The following is a 13641-nucleotide window of genomic DNA, read 5'->3' as shown; positions in this document are numbered from 1 at the left end:
GTCCACGCGTTGTTCCCAAAAGTCCGGCATTCAAGTTGTACAAAATGAAAATGGTCGAGTGCATCTCCACTTTCGCATTCCTTTGAAATGGAGAATTTGCATTGACTATCGTAAACTTAATGCCAAAACCCGTAAAGATCACTTCCCTCTCCCATTCATTGACCGGATGCTAGAGCGTTTAGCGGTCATGCTTACTATTGTTTTCTTGATGGCTATTCGGATACTTCCAAATTGTCATAGATCCGCCCGATCAAGAAAAAAACAACTTTCACGTGTCCCTTTGGAACCTTTGCATCTGAGGCGAATGCCTTTTGGTCTTTGTAATGCCCCGGCACTTTCAACGCTTTGCATGCTTCACATTTTAGTGATATGGTGGAGCGTTATATGGAAGTCTTCATGGGCGACTTTTCCATTTACGGAAATTTCTTTAACGATTTGTTTATCCAACCTTTCTAAAGTATTAGCGTTCGCGAAAGAAAAATCTGGTACTCAATTGGGAGAAGTGTCATTTTATGGTTACCAAAGGACTTGTTCTAGGTCATATTGTTTCAAAAGGCGGGATAGAGGTTGATAAAGCTAAAAATATTGTTAAAATTTCTTAGCTACCTTTCCCGCGTCGGTTAAGTGATATCCGTGCCTTTTTAGGCCACGGGGTTTCTGGGGATTCATTCAGGATTTTTCTAAAGTTGCTTTCGACCCTTAACCAATCTCCCCGCTTAAGGATGCGATATTCGACTTCAATTTCAATTGCAAACAAGTTTTTGATACTCTAAAAACCGCTCTGACTACCGCTCCTATCATTCAACCCCCTAATTGGTCTCAACCATTCGAACTGATGTGTGACGCTAGCGACTTTGCTATTGGTGCCGTGTTAGGCTAACGACGCGACGACAAACCCATTGTCATTTACTACGCTAGTAAAACTCTTAACGACACTCAATGTAATTATACCATAACTGAGAAAGAGTTTCTAGTTGTTATCTATGCTTTGGATAAGTTTTGCCCCTACCTAGTTGGAACATCGACCATCGTATATACTGACCGTGTAGCAATTCGGTACTTACTCGCGAAAAAGGATGCAAAACAACGATTGTTCCGCTGGATCCTTCTCTTACAAGAATTCACCCTGGAAATCAAAGACAAGAAAGGAACCGAAAATGTCGTAGCTGACTATTTATCAAGGCTGGTTGGTGACATCGATAGTGATTCTGAAGCTATCGGTGATTCCTTCCCGGACGAATACTTGTACTCTATTTTCTCATCCCATGAATGCAGCGGATATCGCTAACTACCTGAATTCTTGAGGAAGTCCCTCCTTTTGGTCGCGTCCCGATCATAAAAGTTCTCATCCACATAAAATATTATTTACGGGATGAACCCTACCTCTTTAAGTATTATTCCGACCAACTCATTCGTCGCATTTGCATTCCCGACCGGGAACACACCGACGTATTATCCTTTTGCCATGAACAATCTTGCGGAGGTCATTTCAGATGGGAAGAAAACTGCTGCGGCCAAGGTGTTACAATGTGGTTTTTACTTGGCTACCCTTTTTAGCGATGCACCACGAAGATTGCATAGCTTGCATTCGTTAATCGACACCTAGGTCGAATTACCAAACGAAATATGATGCCCCTAAATCCTATCTTGATTGTGGAAATTTTTTATGTTTGGGGCATTGATTTTATGGGACCCTTCCTATTTCTCAAGATTTTCTATACATTTTAGTCATTTGTAGACTATGTGTCCAAATAGATTGAGGCACTTTCGCGTGTCGCTTTCGAATGACCATAAGGCTGTGCGTGAGATTTGTAAAAGAAAACATTTTCTCTCGTTTTGGTGTTCCCAAAGCTATTATCAGTGATGGGGGTACACATTTTTGTAACAAAATTTTTGGGTTTTTAATGAAGAAATATGGAGTTACTCACAAGGTTGCTACTCCATACCACCCACAAACAAGTGGCCAAGTGGAAGTCTCCAACAGAGAGATAAAGTCCATTCTAGAGAAAACTGTCAACCCCTTAAGGAAGGACTGGTCTCTCCGCTTATCGGATGCCTTGTGGGCATACCGAACAGCATTTAAAACACCTATAGGGATGTCTCCTTACCGCATTGTTTTTGGAAAATCTTGTCATCTGCCAGTTGAACTTGAGCATCGTGCCTTTTGGGCCATCAAAAGCCTCAATTACAATATCATCGAGGCAGGTGAGAAGCGAAAACTGCAATTAAATGGTGGAGGAGATTCGAGATTGATGCTTATGATCTCTCCGAAATCTATAAAGCTAATATGAAAAGAGTGCCGACAAGCACATTTTGCGTAAGGATTTCAAAATTGGCCAAAAAGTTTTTCTTGTCTGACTCCAGTTACACATCTTTCTGGTAAATTGAAAACCGCGATGGTGCGGTCCTTTCATTGTGTCGGTGTGAAACATTATGGGGCAATCTCTTTGCTTAATCCAAAAGATAACAGTGAATTTCAAGTCAATGGACAACGCCTAAAACATTACCACAAATTACGCTCACGGATGTTGAGCGGACTCTTCTTGAATCCGATATACATCGACTAGATGTTTTGTTTGGCGTACTCAATCTTGTTTCTATAGAGGTGCATGCCATTTTGGTAGCCGGCCATCTTCTATCTTATGATCTCCAAAGTTCTTTGAAGTGTGTGGTTGGAAGCACCGAACCTTAGTCCACGAAAACTCTTTTTCGGAATCGAGTATAAATGTCTTACGCAACCGCGAGCAAACCTACCTTTTTCGATAAACGATGGGTACCTAAAATTTCACCTCCTTCCTTCTCTTCCCTTTTCTACTCTCTACCTCGCGAACTTCAGCTAATCATTTGGTGTAAGTCTCACTCATCACGAATAGGGAATGGTCATAGTTCTTTTGCTTGTAAACGATGTGCGCGAAGGATGGGCTAGTGTATGCATTGCCAAACACCCTTCTGTCTAGGCTCTGACTTCCTATCCGATACTAGCCAGTTTAAGGTATACTTTTGTCTAACACCAGCTGTGCAGGATAATCTTCGTCGCAGCGCCCGTTTATCCCACAAGGTTGGGATTAAATCTTGAGAATCGGCGTTAAAAGAAAAGACTTCGACTTCGTCTTGAGGATCGGCGTTAAAAGACTCACCTTGTAAATATGTTTATATTGTTGCCTTTTCCCTTTGCATTAAGTTTTGCACATGGGATTAGTGTCAAACCTCGGATGTTGCATACTTGGAACACAAACGGGCAATGGATTCCACCAGACCAACCCTAGAATTGGTTACTTTGAGTCCCTTGGGGCGGTTTGAGGATAGCCGTATGTAATAAGGGCAATTTTATTAGACCGTAGCGCGCACGGTCTAGGATGGTACCATCCTGCTCCTAACCCCATAATACATAGAGGTGAAGCCACAGTTTGGCTGGATTGGGTTCGCTCCAGAGCCGACATGACAGTTGTCTATGATTTAAGATGGTGACTCCCCTGGACATCCAGTGTTTTTCACGTATATCTCCCTTGTATGTAAATAAAACATTTGTTTATAAATAAAACACTCTCCTTCTTTAAAAAAAAAAAAAAAAATTGTGACTTTCAAGAATGACTCAAACAATTGGATAGCATTTTTTGTGCCGATCGTTTCGGTATCTCATTCGTCCAATTCGGAGTCCAAACGAGTCGTGGGTAAGCATTTAGATTTTTTAGGTTTAAATCGGGCTTTAGGCTTGATTTGGGCTTCGAGAAAATTTTTGGCCCAACCAAAATATCGATTTCTCGGTCCATTTAAACCCAAAAAAACCGATAACACGCGTCACATTTACATCACTCTTCTTCCTAAAAAACCGGATCTTGCCCCCTCTCGATTTAGTCTCGCACGAGACAGGCCCACACTAAAACCAGGTCTCCTGAGACCACTCACATCTCCAACCAAGTTTTCCTTCCGTCAGATCATCCCATTTCTTCCCCTCATCAGTAATCAATAGCCATCCTCTCTCTAAGACTAGCAATGGCCGGAAACAGATGGATTTGTGTGGAAAGAAATTTTGGAAATTTGTTTGAAAACGGGATGTTTGCTCCATTCTTTGATCACGAAATTCACTCTAGAGGATGGGAGAGTTTGTTATATGCCAATGGAGGGTTTTATTCCAAGGATTTGGTGATTAAATTCTACGACAATGGGAGCTTTAATGGCGACCATTTTTGGGTCACCGTCGAGGGTGTGCACCACGAAGTCACACAATGTTGCTCTCGGGATCACGGGCATTCCTCACAGTGCGACCGCGTCTTGACTTCGGCGAAGTCCGTGTACCCGCGGACTTACGACCTAATGCTCGACACGCTAATCGAGGGAGAGTACAACATCGGCGGAAATCGTGTATCGGTATTTCGGTCGCGATGGAACCGAGCTAGCGATGACTCAATGGTTGGGACTGAACGTCATTGGCACCTCGAAGCCTTCGGACATCAACAAGACCTTCCTCCACCTTCTCGGATCCTCCGGGGCGAAAGGGTAACTTTTGCATCGTTACCTTTCTTTTGATATTATCACACATGCCACTCTTAGGTCACCCCTCTTGCCGTTCTAGTAGCGCAAGTTATGATTAATCTGGGTTTTTACATGCGCCACCCCACTACTCCTATACCACAATATGAGAATATTCTTGTCTTCAAGAAATGCATCACGGGACCCTTGGGAACCCACGGCACCTAGGGCTGCCGAACGCACGCTAAGCGTAGGATCCTCTCACCCACCATACTTTGATGAGACTGCCATGAGTAAAATCACCCAACCCATAGAGGCCCTACGTCTTTGTGAGCGATGGTGCGAGAGACATGTACACTCTCCAGGTATCGATGAGACGTACCTTGGGCGAGTTAAGGATAGATATGACCACTCGCCACGAGTCGATGACAGACAGCATAGGCGAATTCCAGCAGGAAATGAGAGCCTCCATGGCGCATTTCAGGGACAATATGCTTTTCTCGCGGAACCGGTTTCAGCGAATGTTCATGGCGAGCGACATCGATTTCGAGCTTTCGGTGATGGATACTCTTGGTGATATCCAGGGGCGATTAGCCTCCACGGAGCTCGGATTGCCGCGGCGTCGCGGGACTCACGGTTCTTCTTCTTCGCGCCCAGGGATTACGCTCTGGGGACACGAGGATCATCGGTAGCTAGATTTTTTTTCGGTCTTGTATAATATTTATATCAGATATTTTATTTACATGTTTGCATTTTCCAGCTTAATAGTAGATGGTTCCTAAATATTTCTATCTTGATATATTAGCTATATCTAATATTATAGTATATAGGTAGGAACATATATTGGTAATAACAAATTATATACATATATAAATATATATTTTACATGTCATACTTAAACAACAAATTTTAAACGTAACTAACGTTTTTAAAAGCGTTCAAAACCGATAATGAAAACGCATAAAAAAACGGTCAGAAAACGGTCATGAACCACATCTAAAAAACGGTCAGAAAACGGAAATTTTCTCTCTATAAATAAGTTCAACTCTTCCTCCATATTCACTTATTTTATATTCTTCCCTCTACACTTCTTATTCTAAAAACCATTTTTAGATCACTCCAAGCTCAAGATTCATGGATGCACTAGAAAAGTTTGAGCGGCCGGCCAGATTGAATATGCTACTCAAGTCTTCATGCTCGGTTGTTTTATTATAGTCATGTTGTTCATGTGGCATATAGTTCTATCTAACATTTAGGTTTGTATTTAAGTCATCGTATCATTATGTTGTGTTTCCATACCGTTGTACGTTCTTACATCTTATTGTAATCGTATACCTACATTTTCCTTGTCCTTCTACTTATGTTTTTCTAAAAATAAAAAAAAAAAAAAAAAAAAAAAAAACAAAAAAAAAAAAAAAAAAAAAAAAAAACAAAGGGTGCACTCCTTGTCACATGCCCCATTCTTCTCATCCACACTACATCCACTTTTGCGCATATCTTAGAAGATACACGTGGTCTAACTACCCTGTGACACCTCGAAACGTATCTTTTACATTTTCGGATGGGTGCCTATTTATAACAAGGATAGACACCTCAAAAAATATAACTTCCCTTTTCCCAAAATAATTTTTTTCACCACTCCATCTTTAATGGCCCTCACTCGAAGTTTCGTGCCCGAGCAAAATTTTATGGAAAATTTCCAAAATGGTCTTTTTCATCCTTTTTTTGACACTGAAATATTACGTCGAGGATGGTACCCTCTTTTACACCATAAGCAAGCATTTTATTCAAGAGAATTGGTTTTGTTATTTTACAAAAGCGGTTATTTCCAAAACGGACAATTCTTTGTCCGTGCTAACGAATCTTGAACATGAATTGACTATGGAAATCATCTCGAGGTACTTCAAATTCCTATTACAAACCAAGGAGTACACCTTCGGGATTCACCTTTTCGATAATATCCGGCATCGATGTTTGCAACTATCCTTCACGGGCGAATACAACCGGAAAAACCGTATTGTTTATCGGCAATCTTTACAAAAGAACCAATTATCGTGATCCAATGGGTAGCTCATAATGTCCTAGGCACGTCTAAGACTTCGAAATAACCAAACCCTCCTCCATTTACTCGGGTCTTGTAGAGTAACGCAATGATTTTGCATTATTAAATTTCTCTAGAATCACGATCGCGCGTGCGGGGAAAAAGGCGCTCCTTTACCAACCATTGTGACACTTATCATGATACATTGGGGTTTTTCTAGTACTTCTCCTCATACACCTCTTGAGCGACTAACATTCTTACCATTCACTTTCGGTATGTAGGAACGGATTTTGGAACCCGGCGTTGCAAAGAACCAAGTCGGTCGCGAGGAACCAACGAAGATTGTTCCACCGACAACATCTTTACTGAAAATGCATTATGCAACGTATTTAATCCCATGGAAGGGCTTAAGCTTAATTCAACAAGGACTGATGACATTATTCAAACGTCGAACATTATTATCACCAGCCTTCTTGAATTTCAGGACCTGCGGACAATAAACGAAGAGGAACAAGCACAATTCTTGCACAGCCACAACCAGTTCTTGGCAAATCACACTCTCATAATGGAGAACCACGCCAAGATTTACCAGACAGAAAGCAAAATGTTGCAAAAGTTTGCTGCGGATTAACGACATAGAAAATCTTATAAACGGATCCCTCCCACAAAAGGATCCTCGCCGTTACTTGGGCCAATGAAACCATTTAAATTTTGCAATTTTATATTATTTATCATTTTCTTTTTAGTTTTTAATTTTTTAGTTATGGTAATTTTTTTTTACTTAATTATTCTCATTATACTCTAATATTTGTTTATCCTTGTCTAAAACGGGTCACATTTTTTCACACAATGGAAGCTCCAAAGATGATTCGAACAATCTTTCCATTCATTCTTTGAATTCTCCGGCATATGGACATCTTTTCAGAAACTACATCACTCGAGTTGGTTGGAACTCTCTCATTCTACACCCGCGGACATACTCCCCAAGTTTGGCAACTTATTTTTATGATAACATGGAAGATCTACCACCGGTATCGGGGTTTCCCTTTGAATGGTTTTACACTACGTATTGGTAACACCCGACACGCGCTTTTATGAGCCAACGGTGGCTATGGCTCTAGACCTTCCTCATCTTGACCCGGATCTCCCCATTCAATACATGATAGAGAATGACCTTAATGACTATTCTAGGGAAGATTTTGTTGCCGGTATGGCGATGGCCTTGCCCGTCAAAGAACGTGCGAAGGCGGCGATGGCGAATTCACTATTCCACTAGCCAATATGACCATGAATGTTGGAACTGCCATGTTATTTATTCTTCCGAACATCATGGGCGATTGGCATTTTTCCACCATGCATCAAAGTCGGCGTGTAAGACATTCCATGCATTGGCCCGAAGAACATACCACCTTCGACATTCTGAGAACTAGTAATTGAGAATCTTAAGAAGGCTCGGTCTTTTCGGCAACACTATATCATCACCCTGCCCGCCATTCGGCATCACGGGATAGTGAGGGCGTACTTCCACGAGTTTGCGGCCACCTTTCGGAATTTGGGTAAAGGTCGACTCTATCGTCCAACAAACAAGATAATTAGTTCTTTGCGATTTTGGACATGGACCGCCTGCAAGGTATCTTAAGAAAGTTCGTTCTTTCCCTAATGATGATAAAATGATAGCTCATCTAGACAATGCAAAGAAGAGGAAGTGGAGTGAAGTCCGGAAAGCTATGATAGATTGGCGGGATGCAAAGGAATGGCATTTCTACAGAGGGGAGGCAAGGAGGGACTATCCCCCGCAAGGTTGGGGCAATGTGAGTTGATGCATGTACATATTTGTTTTATGTTTTCATGTGAAATAAATAAATAACCTAACGATTATGCTTCTACTTTTATGATGTATAATATATAGTGTGTTACAATAAATTTCTGTGGAAGATGTCAGCTTTATTTTTGCTCAAAGCCTCTCAGGTATACTCTTTCTTCCTCTTAACACTTTGAGGACCACGGTGTCCATTTGTTTGGGGGGTGGTGAGAACCTTTTGCAAAAATTAGGCATGTATAGTTGTATATAGTTTACTTAATGTCTAAATAAACGTATTTAGTGACAAATTCTCGTTTCTCTTTCTATGATGAAAAATATTTAGAAATCTCACCCTAGCATCAAAATTAGGACTTGTTCTTAGAAACTTAATTTAATACGTATGCAATAGTTTTTACATCTTTTCATGAGCATTCATGCACTGACTATCATTAAATGTACACAGCAGTAAGTTTCTGAGACCCACGGTTAGACAACTTAGTTTCCATATCCTGTAAGAATCTAACCAAAAGCCTCAAAATGTATGATATATAAGTAATGACATAGAGGAGTAGTTCTTCTGAATAGAGAAGTTCACACATCTACTTACTTGATCACTACCCAAATCCTAGGCGAGAATTTAGGCCTTCTTTGGATCGATATAGCCAAAAATTCACACCTGTAAAAAAAAAATTACCGCTATTCGCCCCACTGAACCTTTCATTAATCCTTTCTACTTCACCAAAAAAAATCATTACCCATCTAGTAACCACAAATAAATAAGCATACCTAGATGATGAGTATGAGAAATAGGATGAAGTGCAGAAAAATGAAGAGAAAAACCTTGTCACAAATCAAATTCAGTTACCTGTTTCATAAAAAAAAAATCAAAAATCAAAAATCAAAAATCAAAAATAAAAAATAAAAAAATAAAAAATAAAAAAATAAAAAATAAAAAAAAAATAAAACAAAACAAAAAACAAAACAAAACAAAACAAAAGGGAATACAAAAGCTTGAAAAATCCAAGTATGGAAACCCATGTTAGAAGCAGGAAAGAAAATAAGGATTCTCTAGTATAAATATCTTGAAGACCTTATTCTCTCATACTTATCATTTTTTAACTTTCCATTCCATTTTCTTCTACACTACCACCTAAGCCCCATAACACCTAATAAAGACCTCTAGCTCAATTAGGAATAAGATAGTGTGATAATAAGTAGTAGTTGTGACTTCTCGACCTCGGCTCCTCTAACTGTCATTGAGTATGTGAGGAAACGTGTGCCCACTGCACACTGGAGATAGCAAAGCTTGAGTGGAAAAATAAGAGAGAAATTGTGTTTCGACACATACCTGTGAGAACCTAATTAAGGACGCTATCCAAAGGATCCAGAAACAGCCCTGCTCGTACATTTCATTATTAGATTACTGCATGCATACTCATACGTAGATGTTTCAATTATTGTATGTATATTAACTTGAATTTGAAAGACAAATCCTTGTTTCCCTGCTAGTGAGATGTCTAGATACGAGATTAATTAAGGAAACAAGCCTTTATTCTTGAGTCATTGTAGTATAAATGAAGTTTGTGAGTATCTTCTCTGAAAAACTCTCACGAGGCTATAACTTCGTCCACTAGGAATTCCTAGTGGTTCAAGGCCTTGTTGCATACATCACGGTCAATCTGCAACCGCTCTGCAAAATAAGATTTAGCTTAGAAACACACATTTTGACCACTTATCGTTCTAATGTCTCTTCTTTGCTTGAGGACAAAAGTGTCTTTAAAGGGGGTGGTGTGATAAGCACCCAAAATTGTAATATTAAACCCCGAAAGACATAGCATTTTGGTCGATTATGTGTTTAATAATCATGCAATAATTATATTTTCGCCGTTACTTTTGCAGGATTCCGAATTAAAATAAATATAGTGATAAAACATGCATCAAAGTCACGGAATACGAGAATAATTGAAGTTTCCCACTCGACCCCGTGAAGCCCAACAAAGCGACTAAAGGCGAAGTTTCCAAAAGAACAAAACCAATCTGCGAAGCGGGTCCACATATAAAGAAGCAGCAAACTTTCGATGCTCAAATCGGATAAATCTAGATGCCGACGTTGGCTAGTGAAGCTGCCAAGTACAGGAATATGGGAATATTTGGAGTTTCCCACTCAATCCCGTGAAGCCCAACAAAAGGACGGACTAGAGCGAAGTTTCCAAAAAGAACAAAACCAGTGCAGAGCGGGTCCACATATAAAGAAGCAGCAAACTTCCGAAGCTCAAATCGGATAAATCTAGATGCCGACGTTGGCTAGTGAAGCTGCCATAGCGAATGGGGGCGGCGAACTTCGGTATGAAGGACAAAAAGTCGTAAAAACGCCAAAATCGGTGCCGCCACTGGACACACTAAGTGGACACACTCTGCGGGCCCAGAAGGCATGACGAGTCAGCATAGACAGGTGGCAAAGAATGGTTTCAATTTGGTACCACCTGGCAAGAGAGAAGACACGTACCAACTCAAACCAGGTGGTTTAAATTGAAATGAGCTAACAAACAAAACCTTAAAAGCAAAAAGACAAAAATTAAAACAGTTAAAACAAAATTTTGTTTCGAACCATTCAATTAGCATAAAGCCAAAATCTAAAATATTCATGGATAGCCTTCCTGTATCAGCCTATATATATGAAGTGGTCGCCTTCATTATTACCCGTTCAGCATATTAATGCTTTAGCTTTCGCCTAGTTAGTTTATTGCTTCAATACTTACGTACATTCTGTCATTTCCATTCCAGCAACTTAAATACTGTAAGTTATTTTACCCTTAATAACAGTCAGTTCTTTTCTAGTTTAATTCTTGTCCTGCATTTATTTACTTAATGTATACAGCAAGTTCTATTATTCCTTCTATGACCATGAGCTAATCCCCCCTCATGGGGAGGGTTATGCTACTCGTGTGAAAATCTGGATTGACTCGTTAATATTCTAGAATCACTACTTAGGAATTAGGCATAGATTTGATATCCGGTCCCAAAATGGTCGAGATCGCACAAAGTTGGATTTCTTGATGCTCCGGGGATGAAGATGTAGCGACACTAAAATGTCTCGCGACTCTTTTTGGTGTCAGATAGCTCTCCAATTCGTCCAGCTGATGTTAAATCGAGCCAGGAGCTAAAATAATATACCAGAGATGAGATATTATTGAAACTCCTTATGCTAGTGAAATGCGACCTAGAGATGTGGGCATGCAATAGGGATCAATACTTGACGTCGTCTCCGAACACGCGAGGAGGCAATTAGAGATGTAGTGATGTAATAGTAAAAATGTTGAAAAAACGATTTTTGCATGAGCATGATTAACTCTCTCCCTGTTTCTCCACCTTTGTTTACCTACATAAAAATCACCGTACTAATTTACATTAATTGCATTACCGTAAAATTTATTAAACTAATTAAAAAAAAACCTAAAAATCCTACTCACTAAAAGTTGTAATTCCAGTTGTTAACCTATCCGAGCCCTAAGGTTTGGACGATCCCTTACTCGACCTATCCTACCAAACCCACGTGAGTAAGGTAACTTGACTAAAACGTACGACTATACGGACGTTGGAATTTGGACTTTGGACTTGGGTCTTTGGACTTTGGACTTTGGACTGTGGACCTCGGACTTAAGAAAATAAGTAACTGAAAACCAATAAACGTGTATAAAGAGCGTTTTATCAAAAGCCATAGTGCAGGTGGCAAAGATTGTAGCAGATTGTATGCATAACTGTTTTAGCACATGGTGCAAGTCTGTCTTAGTCCTCGGGAAATCGTAAGCCTTGCTACATGTTAATTTTGTGCCACAAATTTCATTTGGTTTCTTTTTAAGTGACTTTTGAAATTATGTATTAATCTCCAGATGGAAAAGAGTTAATCGTATAAGACCAACACCAAAATGGACTAAAATCGAATGAAGGCGACATTTCAAGGTATCTACTCATAGTTGGAATCAATATATTCTAATAGCGTACCGGCTTATATTTTCTCTAACTATTTTCTCCCTTAGGACCACTTGCCATAACTTTGACGATACCAAGAACTAGCGATAGCATCTGGATTTCCATGAGTTTTGTGCACCTCGATCATATTATCTTGAAGGTTAGACAAATTTTTAGCCAGGCCATTGTTATTTTCTTTTTTAAAAAATCACATAATATGACATCTTACTTGACATCTGCTTCATTCTTCTATATTTTCATGTCTTAGTGATGTGCTTCCCATCATTGCTTAGGCTATCTTAATTACTGTCAATGAGAGTTTTAACGTGTAGAAAGAAATGGGAAGAGATGGGTCTTTCTTGGTAGTATCAAAACTTTCTTTAGACATTACTATCATAAAAAAATTTGACCTTACTATCATAAAACATGGACAATAAATCATACACCTGTAAAGCCATTGTTGGAAATGTCTTTGACACTAACTGGTACTATAATTCATGCAGCTAATGTAAGCGGAAAGTTTTTTTTTTAAAAGAATTCTAGAAAAATGTGTTGTGATTGTAGAGAATTGAAGGAAAGACGACAATAAAAGGTAAACTGCCATTTCCTTAAAACTTGAATTTGCAATTTGATTTTTGAAATTCGGTATGTATATTCTTCTTGCTCAACACCGGTGGAACTCAATAATATACATGTTTCTTTCACAATTTTTTTCAATGCATTTTACTATTTAAATCTAAAATTTTCAAACGAAATGGAGATTTCCAATATGGGCTTCCTGTATGATTTTGAATTTCGTGCTTCAACTATTTGGGGATTTCCACATCAAGTGAAATTTGGATCTCCAAACCAACATAAACTCATTTGGATTTATTATAATTTTAAAGTTTGTACTTTTTAAATCTCTTTGTTATTTCCTTTTCGTGTTAGATTTTGAAGTTGTTGCTTCATCGATTTGGATTATGTGCGTCAATTAAAGGTGTCATTTCTACATTCGTATTCGACAGTGAAAACTTGGGAGTGGAATTTTAAAATGTAAAATGATCTTTGATGTGTTTTGAGTTTTAATGTTGATCTTTTTTTTTCCTTTCAAGGCGGCGAACACTGTTTAGTAGTGACTATTGGTAGTTAAGTATTTCATTCTTCTCATCTTATGTTGCTACGTTAAAGTAATGTGCTCTACTGACACTGTCCTCTTCATTTTATTTTATTTTAGTGCTCGCCTAGGATAACTCTTTCCAGGAAAGTAACAAGGTTATTACAGGGTTGTAAGTTCAGCATAAGCCATATTTTAGCAACAATAGTTTTCTTCCTTGAAACCATTATTTTGAAACTTCTAACATATATATATATATTAGGC

Source organism: Coptis chinensis, chromosome 6, assembly GCF_015680905.1.
Source record: "Coptis chinensis isolate HL-2020 chromosome 6, ASM1568090v1, whole genome shotgun sequence".
NCBI lineage: Eukaryota > Viridiplantae > Streptophyta > Magnoliopsida > Ranunculales > Ranunculaceae > Coptis > Coptis chinensis.
Note: the sequence above shows the minus strand (reverse complement) of the source record.